The sequence below is a fragment of the Lynx rufus genome, unplaced genomic scaffold (assembly GCF_022079265.1).
Source record: "Lynx rufus isolate CCGP_SWC_20201006 ecotype Redwood Valley unplaced genomic scaffold, mLynRuf1.p SCAF_5, whole genome shotgun sequence".
Classification (NCBI taxonomy): Eukaryota; Metazoa; Chordata; class Mammalia; order Carnivora; family Felidae; genus Lynx; species Lynx rufus.
Genome location: NW_025814867.1, coordinates 97,456,326 through 97,473,878, shown reverse-complemented (window position 1 = coordinate 97,473,878; position 17,553 = coordinate 97,456,326). Strand labels below are relative to the sequence as shown.

Here is a 17,553-nt window from a genome sequence, read left to right as displayed (position 1 = left end):
TTGTGCTCATCTACCTTGAGCAGTGTGTTCCTCTTTGCTTTGAGGACTTGATTCGTCTCCGAAAGCAGACTTCTACTTGAGGTCTAAGCTCCTGTTTTTCAAGCTGGCCTTTCTTATGCTTAAAATACTCCAGATTTTTCTTGAATAGCATCATCTCCAGTTTATTTTTTTATAGCAATTAGTTTGTATTGTTTCACTTTGCTTCTGCAAATTTAATAACATCCTTCCTTTTAAAATATCCTTATACCTTTCAACACAGGCCAAACCATTTTTGTTGGCTCTTCCATAATTTTCCACCAGTGTGTCAGAGGACACGTCCTGTTAGCAGAGGTAACCAGCCTTTAACAAAGGTCTTAAAGTCTCCTCAGAGTCCTTTCCTTTAAAACTTTACGGTCCAACAACACAATGTGGTTAAGCAAGGTGAAAGGAAAGCAGGGGAGAAAACAGGAAATTATACTATCACAGGAAATTGTAGTAATAAAGTGAAAAGCCAAGAAAGCAACTGGCCAGCAAATCATAAAATTCTAATCATGCAGCAGGGATAAATTGAACCTCTGCTCACTGGCTAGCAGAGTATTGTATTGTTCTTTTAGTCTTTATTCACATCTGTTTACCTTTGTGACTTAAAGGCTATCTGGTCATTGTACAGTTGAAGTAATTAAGAGACTTAGAGTGATGTGACTTCACCACTATGGCTGGCAGAACCAGGTCTGGGATTTGGGTCCTCGGACTCCGAGAGCAGGACCTTTTCCCTAGTTCAGGATGTTTCTTAAATTTATTAGAGTCAACAAGTTGCTAGGTCCTGTCCTCTGTGCATTTTAATGCAGCAAATCGTTCCCACAAAACAATGAAGTCTACTTCCCATTTTACAGATGAGAAATCTGAGGCTGTGGGAGGCAAACTTGACAACGTTCTTTGCTGTGAAAATGTTCTCTTTTGCTCCCGAAGGTAGACTTACATGCATGAAATGACTTTACCAAGTCAGCAATAGTATCTTAGGGACCTGAGAGGGGCAGAAAGAAGAATCAACCTTTCCTAAGGATAGGTGCCCTCTAGTTGCTATAACATCTGGAAGCTGATGCAAAGGCTTTTCTGCTAGAGATTTTTTTTGTATGGAAGGGATTGTCCTATCTGACCAGTAGCTGAAAGAGTTTGATTAGCCTTCTTAATTAAAGCAGAGGTATCCCAAATGGGGGACATGGACCCTAGGAAATACGCAAGTCAGTCTCTTGAAGTTTGAGAAAGTATTGTTTAAAAATATTTCCTAATGAGGTATAATATATACATAAGTACACATTTCATAAGGGTATAACTTAATGAATTTTTCAAACTAAACACATTTGCCTAGCCAGCATCAAGATCAAGAAATAAAACCATAGTAGTATCCTCGAAGTCACCCCTGTTCTTCCCTCTAGTTAGTATCCTCCCCCACCACCACCACACACAGGTAATCACTGACTCCTAAATCTATGCATTAGTTTTGTCTGTTTTTCAGTTTTAAGTCAATGGAATCCTACAAAAATGTATTCTTCTGTGTCTAATTTATTTCACTTCATATTATGCCTGTGTGTAGTAGGACTAAGTTTTCATCATCTTTCTGTGTATATATTTGAATGTATATAATATAACCGTTCAGTAGTAGATCCATATAATGGATAATGTATATTGTATAATGTATACATTATATAATGTATATATATACACATATAATGTGTATATATATACACATATAATGTATATATATACACATATAATGTATATATACGTACATATATATACACACACATATATAATGTATAATGTCTAAATAAGTATAACATTTGTTGGGAATGCATTCGCAAAATTTAGAGTTCCTGGCTTAAATTATGATGCCACTTATATGCATATCCTGACTTTAAGGCACAAATGGACTCATTCTCTTTGCTCAGAGAGAACCATTCATAACTAGACTATGATCTTGACCTCAGCTAGACGTTTGCTTTCAATAAACCTATTTTTTGAGCACCCACTATGCACAAGTCTTTGTAGGTACTTTGATACTTAGGCAAAAACCGAAATGGCCCAGGCTCACAAGGAGCCTATGACCAGTGGGAGAAACCGAGTAGTAAACTCAAATAATTACTACAGGTAGAACTGAGTCTATAAAATAGGCACAACTAAAATGAGGTAGGAGGCTGGATGAAGGAAGCTTCCAGGAAGCTAGGAAAGTCACATTAAAAGTCTTAGTATATGAACTTTGAGCCCTTTCAGCTTTCTAAGATGTAATCAGATTTCTCATGACAGAAACAGGATTTTTATTCCCATAGTCTATCATTGCATTATGTTTCAGGTTTAAGGCTGTATGGTATATATAGCTCTTAACAGTCAAAAGGGGGCAGCATTCACCCTTTTTCTGAAAATCAGAATCCTTTGGCCACATCCCTTTCTTTCTAGGAAAAGAATACTTTGATCAGATAGCATTTTAGAACATACATATATTTTAAGCCCCCCTGTTTTAATTGTTCATTTGCAGAGATAGCAACTGATTTGCACCTTCATGTCATTGAGACCAATATATCACACGTCTATAAATAAAGTCGGGCTGTCTCTGTGCCCAGAGTTCCCCTATTTCTGCCTTTGTCCCATGACTGGGCGTGGCAGTCTTGCTCAGACTCAGATTGCTAAAGGGCGGTGGCTGGAATGAACAAAAGGAATCAGACCTCTACTTTTACCCTGAGAAAGATTGCCAGGGGAAGCCTGGGGAGAAAGGAATGCTGTGCGCCTCCATTATTGTTTGAATTACCAAATGCTTTTTTTTTTTCTCTTCTGAATTTTTTACTCTTTAAAAATCTTTTTTTATGAGCATAAAGATTGTATTAAAGGTAAATGAGATATGTGCGCTATGGGGATATATGACTACCCTCAATCTTCAGGGCATTCTTTATTAGCCAAGTAACCTTTAGAGTTTAAGTAATGCAGTTCTTTTCTTGCTGATGCAGTAGCAGAGGGTGTAGTGGTGGAAAATGAGAGGTTTAATGCTCAAGCTGTCAGACTTGAGTATCTCTATGACCTCTAACCACCAGACCATCAGATGACTGATTCTGTTTTGTTAGTCAAAACACTGATTTTAATGACTGACTTCTATTGCCTCTGTTCTCCTTGATTGGTTTTCAGAAAATCGATGTTAATAGCCAAAATACAAAATTAACTATCTCTTTCTAGATTTCCTCACACCATGTCCAGCTCTAAACAGTACCCTGACTCTTCTTTTTTTAAAGACTAGACCTTAACCAAATGTCCCTGAATGATAAAGGACACTTGCCCGCCCTATAATTAGCTTTTGTAAATATCGAGTCAAGGGTCAGAGCAAAGGTCATCTGATTTCTCTTTTGTGAAGAAAACAAGGGTTTTAGTCACTATGACTGATTTCAGAATAGTAGCTAAGGATGAGGTCATTGCTTCCTTTCTGAGCGGAGACTAGGATTGCATTTGGAAGAGTCACAGAAACATATTAATGTTAATATTAGAGAACAATGATAATTTTTGTAGCAGTTACAAATACCTATGACCCTTAGTTTTAGATTTAGTGAAGTGCTTTGCCCTGTCAGATAAATGATGCTGAGAGAGCAGCTCTTGAGATGATTGCTGATTACATCATGTCACTGTGCTTTCCCACTTCTAGAAGATGCCATGCCACACAAGAATTTCACAAGGCAAAATAAAATCTCAACCTTTGACTGTGTTAGCACTCATTTGACTAAATTAACAAACATTGAACAATCTAAAAAGACTAAAGCCCATGTGAGAAAGAAGACAAAAATGTTTGCATTTCTGTTGAAATTAAACCTCATGAGGTTGAGATTGTTGTCATTTAAACCAAACAGTAAATTGAAATGTGTGTATCCAGGCACGTGGGTGGCTCAGTCATTTAAGCGTGGGACTCTTGCTTTCAGCTTGGGCTATGATCTCCTGGTTCGTGAGTTTGAGCCCTGCATCCAGCTCTGTGGTGATGGTGCAGAGCCTGCATGGGATTCTCTCTCTCTCTCCCTTGCTCTCTGCCCCTCCCCTGCTCATGCTCTCTCTCTCTCAAAAAAAAAAAAAAAAAAAAAAAGAAAGAAAGAAAAAAGAAAAAGAAAAACTTAATAAAAAAATTACTTTAAATGTGTGTATCAAGTGAAGAGTCAGGGCTTCCTCACAGACCAGCAGAGAAAGTTGGGTGACCACCTCTCTTAGGCTGCCAGGGACTGAGGGGATCTCTAGGATGTGAGGCTTTCAACTTTAAAATCAGGGCCACTTGAGGCAAACTGGGAAAAGTTGGTTAGCATAGCTGGAGGACCTCTTTGAGGCCATCTAGTCCCATTACCTTGTTTTACAGTTGAGAAAACCAAGGCCTATAAAATTTTCTTCAAATCTGAAGATCTCTACAGAATCCTTTTTCTCCCTCATTCTTGTCAATGTCTTGTCTTTTCCTAGTTTCTCAGGTCACATATTACATTTAGACCATAGGATCCTACAATGGAAATAAATGGCCCTTCTCATCATGTGGGCCTAGAATGGGGCTGAGCATGGGATTGAGTAGCTCTATTCTTTGATTTGAAGGTCACTTGGCTGGCTGTGGGAATGCCTAGCTACTCTTCAGGGGGCGTGGAGAACACCCTTATCAATAGCTTGTACACTATTCTGCACTTTTCTGAGGGACACAGCAAAGTACCAAAGATCTGCATTCACAGTCACAGAGAAGGGGGAACCAGGTCCTGAGTCTTGGGCTACATCAGGAGTTTAAAACCTTTCCAAAGTAAGGGAGAAGTTGCTGACATCTGTTCATTAGGGTCCTAAGGAAAACACAGGGGTAGAGGCTTAATTCACTCCTGGGAGGATCTGCCTTTCCAAATGAGGACTGTAAAGGGTAATCATTTCTTAAATGAATGTATAGGCTGAGTGGGAGGCATAATATAGCTGTGTGTATTGATGAGTTAGGTGATAGAGTGGGATAAAGACTGCTTTCAGTATTTTCTTCAAATCCTTTTATAGAGAGGAGTGCTTTTATCAGAAAGAAAAAGAGAACTAACAATATTTCATTTCTATTCATCACGAAGAGTAATTATAGAACTGAGAGAACAAACATTGTAAAAACATGGTACAAATGAAACATATTCAGAAACCATGGGTCCCTGGATAGTCAAAGCCATTCAGAGCCCTGGTACAACCCTGGTTACCTTCCACTGAAATAGAGACCTGGCTCTTCCATCCCTATTTCCTTTCACCTGCCAAATACATTTCCCCATCTCCTTTTACTGGATTCACCTGTATGCATTCTTCGTTCTCAGCCTGAATATTACCCCTCAGGAAAGTCTCCTCCCTCACCCTCTAATTCTACTTTAGGTCCCCGTGTTAAATGCCATTATAGCATTTCTGTAACTTTTTTTTTTTTAACCATGATTTGACGTAAAATGAAACAACATGAATTAAACTAAATTTATACTTATAATAATGTCTGTATCCCTTTTAGACTTAAATTCCATACAGGCAGAGACTGTATCTTTTTTGGTCATTGTGGATTGAGGCTCCAGGCACATAAATACTAATTTTTTGCTGAGTTAATAAACTAACCATTTGGAATGAGTTCAGGGTTTCAGATTTTGTGTAGGCTTCCTATTGTATAGATGTATAATATGTGGAAAAATCAATAAAATGTATTATATACAAAAGCATTTCCAATGTATATATATAGTATTGCTGTTCAGAATTGTCTCTATAGAGGACAACTGGATCCAAATGTTGGCTCTTACCTCTAGAAAGTGGTTCTGGAAAGGCTTTGTTTCCCTCATTTGCAAGATAAGGATAATTGTGTCTACTTCACAAGTTTCCCCTGAGGATTAAATGAGATAATACAGGGCAAACATTAAGCATAGTGTCTGGAACACAGGTTTTCCATAATTAAGTTATTAATTTGAGTAAAAATGTAGAAACAGGTAAATGGTCAGTTTTTCAAGACAGTGGAAAGTGTAAATGGCTATGTGATTAGAAACAAGGATTTAGTTCTAGTTTTTCCATGGAGTCATCATATGACATTAGGCAAATTACAAATATCTCTGGGCTTAAGATTCTGCAAAATGAGATTTAAAGTGTTCTTTTAGGGTACATGGTGAGAATCAGTGTTGTGAAAGTCCAAAATTTATATAAAGTTGAATGTTATTCTAAGCAGAGTTAGATCTTTTATTAGATTCTTAAAGAGATTGTATTGTAGGTCTGGTTCTTGGAAAGCAGACAGAGATGGAGGTTAGTGTGCAGGAAGTATACCAAGTCGTATTCTTAGCATTGACACTTGTTGGGGAAAGGAAGGAAGTAGGGTTGGGCAGAGGGAGAAGCAAGCAGTCAAATCAAAGGCCTTGGCCAAGCCTTCCTTGATGAACATTTGCCAGATTCTTTAGGGTGAACATGACCAATATGACCAGTATCATGACTTCAGCATTTTTTATTTTGAAGTTTGTGGTAGATATTTTGCTACTATCTTCCCAGCATCCACCCCCCCCCCCCATGACCTCTTCCTTGTCTCATTCCAACCATGGAATTTATAAGATAGAAGCCATATTCTTACAGACTCTGCTCCAGGGTTGAGTGCCTACCTTAAACCATGGGCATTTTGAGTCAGTTTTGAGAAAGAGTCATTCTTTGGCAATGGGGGACAAAATGTGAAATTCAGTCTGGCATTGCTCATGACCTCTGAGGAAATCATGATGGATTTCAAAACCTACTCCTGCATGTGACATAATAATAAAGAATTTAGTCTCCAAGAAGTCGTAACAATCCTAAATATACATGCACCTAACACATTTCAATTTATATGAAGCAAAAGTTGTTAGAACTGAAAGCAAATATAGATACACTTACAATTATAGCTGGAGAATTCAACACTCTCAGTAATTGAGAGAAGACCAAATCAGTAAGGATATAGAAGACATGAACACTCGAAACCAATTTGAACTAGTTGACATTTATAGAACTCTCTACCCAATAGCAGAAGAATATACATACTGTTTAAATGCATATGAAACATTGATCAAGGTAGACTATGTTCTGGGCTATTAAACCAAAAGAAATTTAAAAGATTGAAATTACAGAGTACATTCTCTTACCATAATGGAACTAACTTAGAAATCCATAACAGCAAGATATCTGGAAAATTCACAAATATTTTAGAAAATAAACACCACTGCTAAATAATCCTTGGGTTAAAAATAAAGTCAGAAAGGAAATTAGAAGATATTGTGGATTAAACGAAAGTAAGAATGCCACACATTAAAATGTGTTGGATGCATCTAGAGCAATGTTATATGTGCAATTCATAGAATTAAATGCTTATATTAGAAAAGAAGAAAGGTCTTAAATCCATGATCTAAGCCTTAAGAATCTAGAAAAAGAAAAATTAAACCTCAAAGCAAACAGAATAAAGGGGAAAAATAAAGAGTAGAAGTCAAAGAGAGAATCCATGAAATGAAAAGCTGGTACTTTGAAAAGGTCAATATAATTGATAAACCCAAACTGAGTCAAGGGGAGGGGAAAAGAGAAGACCAAAAAAAAAAAAAAAAAAGACGAATATCCACAATGAAAAAGGAAACATCACTATTCTATAGACATTAAAAGGATAAGGGATTATTACAAACAGCCCTATGTCCGTATAGTCAATAACTGGATGACATAGTCTTTGTCTCGAAAGTCTAGCAAAACTCCTGCAAGAATAGATAACCCCAATAATGTATCTCCTAAAATGTGGTACTTACTAAACTTCTAGGAAAGAAAGAATACCAAATCTACACACACTCTTCCAGAAAATAGAGGTGAATGCTTGTTAACTCATTTTACTATAATGCCAAAACGAGAAAAAATATTACAAATAAACTAAAAATATTCCTAATGAACAGATGCTAAAATCCTCAAAATATCAGAAAATTGAATCCACTATATAAGAAAGGATAATACATTATGACTAATTGGAGTTTATCCTGTAAATGCAAGGCTGGTTCAGCATTTGAAAATGAATCTGTATAATTCATCATATCAGCAGACTAATGAAAAAAACTACATATTTACAATCTACAAAAGTGTAAAATTTAATACATATACATGACTTATAAAACAACAAAAATTCTCAGCAAACTAGGAATAGGAGACTTAATCCACCTGTGATGGGCATGTACCAAAAAATGTACAACTAACGTCATATTTAATAATTAATGCTCTTCCCCTAAGATTGGGGGAAAAAAAAACCAATCACGTCTACTCCTACCACTCCTGTTCGACATTACACTGGAGGTCCTAGTTAATAAGGCAAGATCAAGAAACTATTGATACATGCAACAGCATGAATAAATATCAAAGACCATTATGCTCAGTGAATGAAGTCAGACTTAAAAGACTGCAGACTGTATGGTTTCATAGGACATTCTAGAAAACGCAAAACTGTGAGGACAGAAAACCCAGTCAGTGTTTGCCTGGGGATGAGGTTGCAGGGAGAGTTTGATTGCAATGGCTTGAGGGAGGTTTTGGAGAGTGAGAAAACTATTTAATATTTTGTTTATAATGGTGGTTATAGGGCTGTATGTGTTTGTCACAACTCCTTGAACTGTATAATAAAAAGGGTATATTTTGTCATACGTAAATTTTACCTCCATATACTTCACAAAGAAAAGGAGATCCCACCCACAGAGAAAAAAACATGACGCAGATTTGTCTTTGGAACAAAATTCTAGTGGTGTTTTTTTGTCTATAGTTGCATTTTTTTTTTTTCCCAGAAGCCTAGATATATCTCTGGTCTTTTTGAGGTTTGATTGTTCATGTGTTCTATGAATTATGTGAGTGACTCAGGATATTTCCAATTTACTCTCCATATTTTTACCCAAGCAAGTTCAAATTAGGTTCCTATCCCCTACAACAGCCAGTCCTGAGTAACGCATGGAAATACACTTGCACAGGTAATTGTTATATGAGGATGTGTGAGGAGTGCTATAACAGAGGTAAAAAGTATATGAGAGCAGAGAGGGAAAAGTGATTAAGTTTGACTGGGGAATCTTAAGGATAGACAGTAGATGAGTTGGCCTTGAAGACTTTTTGCAATTGGAGTCAGGGGAAGCATATCTCATTTTGAGCATTATGATATGATTAAACAGACAGATGGATGATTATGTATGGTGTCTTTAGGGGTAAGAGGTGCAGTAGGGCTGAAATGTAGAGACCATGGAACCAGGAAAATGGTGGAAGATAAACTTGGAAAGGTAGACTCTTACCAGACCGAGAGACCTGCCTGTGTGCAAGTGTTTGAACTTTATTCTACAGAGAGTAGGCAAGTGGCATACTCAGAAAAGCATTTTTGAAAGGCAATATAGATGCAGTTTGAGGAATTAGCAGACACAGTTATGGATAGGTCAGTGAGGAGGCAGTTGCACTAGATTAGAAGCCTAAAGATGACATACTCTGAATAGATATAAAGGGTGCGATACTGTTGATGTTATGATAGCAGTTACCACTTATTCACCACTTGCTGTGAGCGAGGCATTGTGCTTAAATGCTTTAAATACACTCTCACACTTCATCCTGATGATCATATAAGGTGCTTGGTATTATGCCAAGATAGTAACCAATGATTTTTCACCGGGGCCATATAGGTGAAGCTGACCTATTGCCTTTTCCAGCTTCCCAGAGGTGGGAACATTAGGGATAGGCATGTGTTTTAGGCCATCTAAGAAGCATCCTTTTTTTTTTCCCCCCTCTCACTACAGCAAATGGTGAGGGACAGATATATAACTCACCATATTTATCTAGATAATTCCTACCAAATTTATAGGACTAATTAGTAAAGGATTAATTTTATCTGCATTTGATAAAAAAAATGGAAAAGTTACTTGGAATCATTTATTAATTGATTCTTTATCCCTGTGTTTACCAATGGCTTTTCTTTAAACATTAGTCTTAAGAAATATTCTGTGAAAACATTTTCTATTTTGCACATTACCTGGGAAAACCTTGCATAGAATATCCCCCTCAGAACATATTAAGGCTCTAGAAATCCAGTAGAGAAATCTATTTAACTGTGTTTAATTCACCTTTCTCAAAGTTATGCAATGAAGGTGCCCTTTTCACACATCTATTGGTTACAGTCTACCACATTTTGGGAAATACAACAGTAGGAATTTATCTTCCAAACTATAGTTAAACCATTCAAGATTTTAATAGCTGGATAAAGGCACTGCTCACCTTATCTCCATATCTCTTGAGGCAGCATTTCTCAGCCTTTTTCCTCTAACACTTTCAAAGGTGCAGATCATGATCTGAAAACAAATTGTAAAATGTAAGTGCCAGGGGCATGTTTTGGTCAATTTGGACTTAAGCAATCCCATATAACACCATTACACAGCCTTCAGGATACTCCAGAATTCATTACTTGACAACTGTGGAGAAAATGGTGTCAAAGTTGGCTTATAATTTGCCTGGGACTCCCAGACATAATACCTAAACAGATTTCTTAAGCAAATGAAGGGTTATTGAATGATGTGAGGTAGAAGTTTACATGCTCTGCAGCACAATTACCTGAGAGTCTCACTTTAAAATTTGGAATGTGAAAACAGGCTTAAGGAGTAATTGAGAAAATGCCCAGCATGCCTGGCATAGTACTGGGTGTGGTAAATATGGCAGTAGAAAGATCCAACATTGTTTTCATGGAGCATTCTTGTTGTAACTTCAAGTGTGATATCTCTGATAAACCTCCCATCAATTTATAATTTACCTCAAATTTCTTTCCTTATAAATTTTGATGAAGTGATACATAAAATGCAATGAAAATGAGAAAGAGCAACGTCATTCCTAAAAGAGAAGCATTTTATAAGATCTAAAAGCAGGTTCATACAGAAGGCCATCAGTGGGGCACCTGTGACTACCATAGGATCTGAAATAACAATTATAATTACAAATAGTTCTTAGTCATTTCAAACGCAAAGGAACTCTTCTCTCCTCAGGAAACTTCACAGCGTTTTGCTGATGACAAACTGGTGTAATAAAAATAAAGACACACTGAAATGGAATTTTTACAATTGTGATTCTTAAACATTTAGCACTGCTATGGAAAAAAATACAGTACACTTTTACACACCCAAGCTATCTTATTTAAACACTGTTTTGCAAACAATTGAGAAGTCTTAACAATCAATCCATGCTAAAATTAGCTCAAAACATGTGCTCTCTGAATGAATTACATTGAACATGTTCAGGGAATCCAAGATGATTTTAGTTTTTCATTTAGGAAAAACCCACAACTAGTGTTTCTCATTATCTTGTTTAGTAGCTTTTTTTGCTTACCAGAAGGGTTGAGAATTATAGAAACTTCTAGAAGGTATACATGTCTTAGAGATGATGATTTTGAAGCTGAAACAATATGGGGGACAGAAAAGATCATGGGCAATGTTTGAAGGGCAGTATAATCTCTGTTCTGAAAGAGCTTACAATTTATTCGGTGGGAAACCATCATGTATACAACTGATTACAATTAGGGGAATCATGGAGTGAGCATGGAAACTATCCACAAAGCTTACTTTTACAATGACCTGACTTTACTCTTTGCTCTTGTCATCAATATAACATTATTTCTATATAAGGGAAGAAACTTTTTTTCCCTCTGCCCTACTAGGTTTTCCAGCTGGGGCTCTGCAAATTAGACCAACAGGAGAGAACAAAAATTTGTTTTATATGTGTATTCCACTTATAAATGGGAGCACTCAGATGAGTAACTCAAAGGGGTTGTTAGAACTTGGGCTTAGGTAGCATCTTAACAAAAGAACCATGAATTTTTAGAGAAGTGACAACACAAAGGTCCTAAAGGTTCTAGGGGAAGTAAATTGTAGGGAAGTAAATATATGAGAAAACTAATGAAAGACAAGGGCTAGTTAAGTTATGTAGATTCCTCTGGTGCCATCTCTGCACTATGAATCTAGGGTTGTCTTTGATGATGAACTTTCTGTCCTTCCTGTTAGAGAGTGGAGAATAATACAAATTATATATAAATTTTAGACAAATAGGGGTGGGAAAGAGGTTTTTTGTTTTTTTTTTTAATTTGCTTTTCCATTGCCTTGAGAGTTCAAAATAATCTTCATGCCAAAGTGACATGTTTTGTGGTAATGCTTTCTACTCTTCATCAGGATGTTCTTGTCCTGGAAGACAAAAGTTACATATAACTTCATTGTTCATTCCAGGAACTTCCTGAAAGGCCCATTGACTCTTTAGTAGAAAATATCAAAGACCATTTATACCCTAAGACCTCAGAACTTCTTACTTCAAAATACTTGTGTCTACCAACATCCTAAACCACCATATGATGGTTCTTATCCATTTCTAACCAAGTGTCTTCATTGAAGGAACTGCTTTATTATTTTTTTTTATTTATTTTTTTATATGCAATTTATTGTCAAATTGGCTTCCATACAACACACAGTGCTCATCCCAACAGGTGTCCTCCTCAATGCCCATCACCCACTTTCCCCTCTCCCCCACCCCCCATCAGTTTGTTCTCAGTATTTAAGAGTCTCTTATGGTTTGCCTCCTACCCTGTCTGTAACTTTTTTTTTCCCCCTTCCCTTCCCCCCTGGTCTTCTGTTGAGTTTCTCAGGATCCATATATGAGTGAAAATATATGGTGTCTATCTTTCTCTGCCTGACTTATTTCACTTAGCATAACACTCTCCAGTTCCATCCACGTTGCTACAGATGGCCAGATTTCATTCTTTCTCATTGCCAAGTAGTATTCCATTGTATATGTAAACCACATCTTCTTTATCCATTCGTCAGTTGATGGACATTTAGGCTCTTTCCATAATTTGGCTATTGTTAAAAGTGCTGCTATAAACATTGGTGTACAGGTGCTCCTATGCATCAGCACTCCTGTATCCCACTAGCAGTGCTATTGCTGGGTCATAGGGTAGATCTATTTTTAATTTTTTGAGGAACCTCCACACTGTTTTCCAGAGTGGCTGCATCAGTTTGCATTCCCACCAACAGTTCAAGAGGGTTCCCATTTCTCCACATCCTCTCCAGCATCTCCTGCTTTGTTGTCTCCTGTTTTGTTGAAGGAACTGCTTTAAGCCAGACTAAAATCTCAATGAATATCCCCGCTTTCTCTCTTTCCCCTCTGAAATGCTACTAAGACTACCAAGGCAGTTTTCTCACTTAACGCAGTGAGATTTGTTTTGTTAACAGGTTGTCTTGCTAATCTTTAGTATATTTGGGGGAATCAGCATTCAAAAATCTTGGGGGCTCCAGGAAATCCAATTGAAATGAGAACACCTTAACACTCTGTTTTGACCTGAACACAGTTTTTCCCTTTGGCCTTTCAAGCCTTTTCTTACCTTACCTTCAGGGGAGTCTCTGAATGGATCACACTTTGGTTTCTTTTCACTGAGCAACTCAAATGTTAGGTTTATTTTTAATTTTAAAAGTAAGAAACCCCTTTCAGGAATCTTTGATTATCTGATCATATTTTAAAAACCTTATCTATGGTGGAAATCTGCCTTATTACCAGTAATGCTGCTATTTGTCTCTATGGCTTACATTTTGCTCTTTCCTTTCTCCTAGGATAGAAGCCATTATTACCAGCTCCTTTACTGCAGAGGCCCAGATTGCTAGAGTTGGTGTCCACAAGGGAATATGAGGGCAGAACAAAAGCCTCATGGAGCAAGGAGTTGATGAAAATACCTATGGAATAATGAGCTTCATCATTCACTCCTTTGCCCTGCCCCATCCCCGGGAGATTGTTTCTTTCCCATGCTATCCTACACATGGAAAGGTGAAAGTTTGAAACTCTTTCATAAAAGGATAAAAGCAAACAGTGAACAAAAGTTGCTGCATGTGGTGGTGGGGAATGGTTATTTCTTGGTCTGCTCAGGCCATAACAAATATCATAGATTGGGTAACTAAAATTTCTTAACAGTTTCAGTGGCTGGGAATTCTGAGATTAGGGTGCCAGCATGGTTGGGTTCTGGTGAGAACTCGCTTCTGGCCTTGTAGATGGCTGCCTTCTTGCTGTATCCTCAACACGGCAGGGAGGGTGAGGTAGGGTGAGGTAGGGTGGGAGAGGAGCAGGCACTCTGGTCTCTTCTTCTAAGGACCTGAATCTCATCAGGGGGACTCCACCCTCATGACTTCATCTAAACCTAATTATCTCCCAAAAAGCCTATCTCTCTAAATATCATCACCTTGGGAGTTAGGATTTCTACATATGAATTGGGGGTTGGGGGATAAAAGTTCAGCCCATAGCAGGCTGTAATCAAGAATAATTGTGTTCTTCTGGTTTCTCCTTCACTAATTCATCCCTGTACCCTCCTTCATATCCCTAGTAGCTAACAGCACAGTGATCTCACTGATGCAGTGATGAAGTTTTACTAAGTAGTAGGTAGGTGTTAGCTACATAGCTTGGGGCTTTGATAGCCACAAGCACTGTGATCTATAGGATAGATTTTAAGAGGGAGTGGTGGTAGTAGTAAGATCACTTAGCTAAAAGGTAAATCAAGAAGGATAAGACCTAGTTTCAGATGCTTGGAAAGGCCCAGAGAGTTTTCAGCCCTGTGAATGGGGTAAGGAAAGTTAAAGAATAAATGCAAGATTTGTGAAAGCTTCAGGGAGTCAGAACTATTCAGAAATAAGTCCTTTTAGGTAACAGGTTTACCAACTTAAAGTTTTATTTAAAATTTAAGGCACTTATTAAAGAAATATTTCTAAAATGGATTGTACATTTTTCTGCCTTAATTAAAGAAGGTTGAACATTATTTAACCTTTTCTTGATGACTCAAAGTCCTCATTGTGCACATCAATGATTATTCTGCAGAGCAGTGATGCCCTCCAGGGCCATCAGGGTATACCAGGCACTCATTTCTACATTACTCTTTCTAGATTGCTATGATATTTGAGTTTGTATCCACTTTTAATTGTCTTTCATGTTGCGGGCACTGTGCACATACCTTTTCCCTCCACTATCAATGAAGGTCTTCTCGCTAATAAAAACATGTTGCTTATAGTACACTGTGGTCTTGTAAATGACAGACAAACTTGTTAGAATTATACACAAAGTACAATTGAGAGTGATTAGTTTCTGATTGGAATGGTAGAATGAAAGAGTGCTCTGGCTCATAGAATTTAGTGACAATGACTTTGGCTATTTCGTTTCCCCCTGTATATACCTACCCTACTCCAGGTAGGGTAAAAAAAGAAAAAAAAATAGCTTATGTGCTCCTGATAGGTGAGGTTCTCTTGAAATAGTGTACCACTATGATTATCCGTTCTTCAGTGACATCATGGCCATCCTGAAAGGTGAACGCTTAGCTGCTGCTCTGTGCAGGATTTCTGGCACAAATGTAAGAGCCCAGTATCCCTTTACTTGGAATGTTAGCCATTTTGGAAGTTTCCATTTTAGTCTCTGATTTAAAAATCAAACAAAATAGGGGCACCTTGGTGGCTCAGTTGGTTAAGCATCTGAACTCTGTTTAGGTCATGATCTTGCAGTTCATGAGTTGGAGCCCCACATCGATCTCTGTGCTGTCAGTGCAAAGCTACTTTGGATCCTGTCTCCCTCTCTCTTGCTTCGGATCCCATCTCCCCCTCTCTCTGCCCCTTTCCCATTCTTTTTAGTCCTCTCCCAAAAATAAACATTAAAAAAAATCAAGGTAAAAATGATAGCAAATGTATTAATTTGGCACCATTATTAGCATTTCAATGGCACTTCCTTCTTTTTTTTAATCCCTCACAGTTTCCAGATATGTTGTATGATTTCCTTGATTTTTACCACTACCTTCTGTGGCAGAACTGCTCACAACCTGGCACTCACTCAGGGCCGTTCATTTCCCAACAGACAGGCTGTACGGATTCTCTCTTAAGCTCGATGTCTCTGAGATCCTTCCTGAATGTCAATGAGGAACCATCACAAGCAGTTGTAGCAATTGTCTCCCTCAGAGGTAACAGATACACTCATTAAAAAATTGCTGAGGACAAGGGCGCGAACCTTGAAAGCCTCCATCAAAAATAAATACATAAAATTATTGTTCGTACTTGTTTAGAAGCCTCTGGGGAATTCTCAACAAATGAATGACTGTCTCACAGCACCCTAGCTGCATTCTTCACTAATATTTTAAACAATCTTCAGCATAAAGGTCATAAAAAGCAAGGGACATTTATTTGCAAGAAGGAAAGCCACTTTTACTCTTTTACTTTTTCAGTTCAACCTCTCAACCTGCACTTCTGCAATGCAGCACATTTGTTGAGCTTATGATTGCCTTCTCTCCTGTGAAGGACTTTTTCCCCTCATCTTAAGTCAGTATGTGAGAACACAAGATGAGCCTTGGATCTTGCACTAAGCTTGCTGTGTTCAAAATCTTACTCATCTGAAGTAGCTTCTATCCAGTCAACACATTTCTTGAGCTCCTAATGATAGTCCAGGCGTTGTTCTAGGTGATGGAGCTTCAGCAGCAAACAACAGATGAGTGCTGGAGGCTGGAAAAGACTAACAGATTCTCCTGACCTGCACTGAATGGGTTACTGTATAGACCCCTTCACACATGGGGGTGGTACTGACAGGCAAGAACACCAAGCATCACAACCCATCACTGCTTTTTTGCCCCCAGTTTCACATTAGTGTCAGAGAGCTTGGGAGGGATGAAAGAGTTTAAGATTTTACTTACTTTAGTGGGCATTAGGACTTGTTTCTTGCTCCTTCCTGGATTTGCACTAATGAAGTTTTAAATGTGGACTTTTAATATGGTGCTAGTTGTGGTAGAAAAGTCATTAGAGTCAGCACACTAGGGTGAAGCCCCAGATTTGGAAGAGTACATGATTTAGGGCAAAGAGTGCAGGCTTTGGGGTCAGATTTTATTTGCATCCAGGCTCTCTGACTTCTTAGCTGGGTGAACCAAAAAACACTCTGAATTTTGGTATCCTCTTCTGCAAAATGAGCATTTTAATACTTAGTAGAATTAGGAGTATTAAATGAGGTTTATATACATGAGTGTCATTCTAGCTAATATTTCTCTTACTAACTAGCTGGTGTGTGTGTGTGTGTGTGTGTGTGTGTGTGTGTGTGTGTGTACTTTGAAATTATTTTCCTACCTCTGGGGATTGAGATGGTATCTAGATATTCGTTATAGTCTATCATGTGCATAGACAAGTCATCTCTTGCAGAAGCCAAATAGTTTAGGTGCCATCTCAGAATTGGTTCACACCATGGAAATCCATGTAAATTTATACTATTTAGGTTGAGTAAAAGTTGGCCAAAAATTATAGGAAGTGCAGTATATACTGTTTGGTGAATTTGCTTTAGTGATGATAAAGTGCTGTGCTAGACTACTCTGTTGGGTCTGTTTCTTCTACCTAAAATGCATGATGTTGTTCTGGGGGAAAGTGGTGGAAATAAATCTAGTCTTCTCAACTGGGATATGAAAATACACATTATGGTTTCTCATTGTTAAAGTGAAGTCGCAGGATTTAGAATATGGAAAAGACAAATGTAAGTAACAGCATGGATTGGGTTATTTAAAAGTTTTAATGGTTA

General features: G+C 37.8%; 1 long non-coding RNA gene across 1 annotated transcript in view; it reads left to right on the top strand.

Annotated features, from left to right (window-relative positions):
- The window catches only part of LOC124526679 (uncharacterized), a 71,427-nt gene extending 57,492 nt beyond the window's left edge, over positions 1–13,935 (top strand). Inside the window, exon 3 of the long non-coding RNA XR_006965719.1 lies at positions 13,593–13,935. This is a non-coding gene — a long non-coding RNA (uncharacterized LOC124526679). The remainder of the gene's footprint in view (positions 1–13,592) is intronic.
- The last annotated feature ends 3,618 nt before the right edge of the window (positions 13,936–17,553 follow it).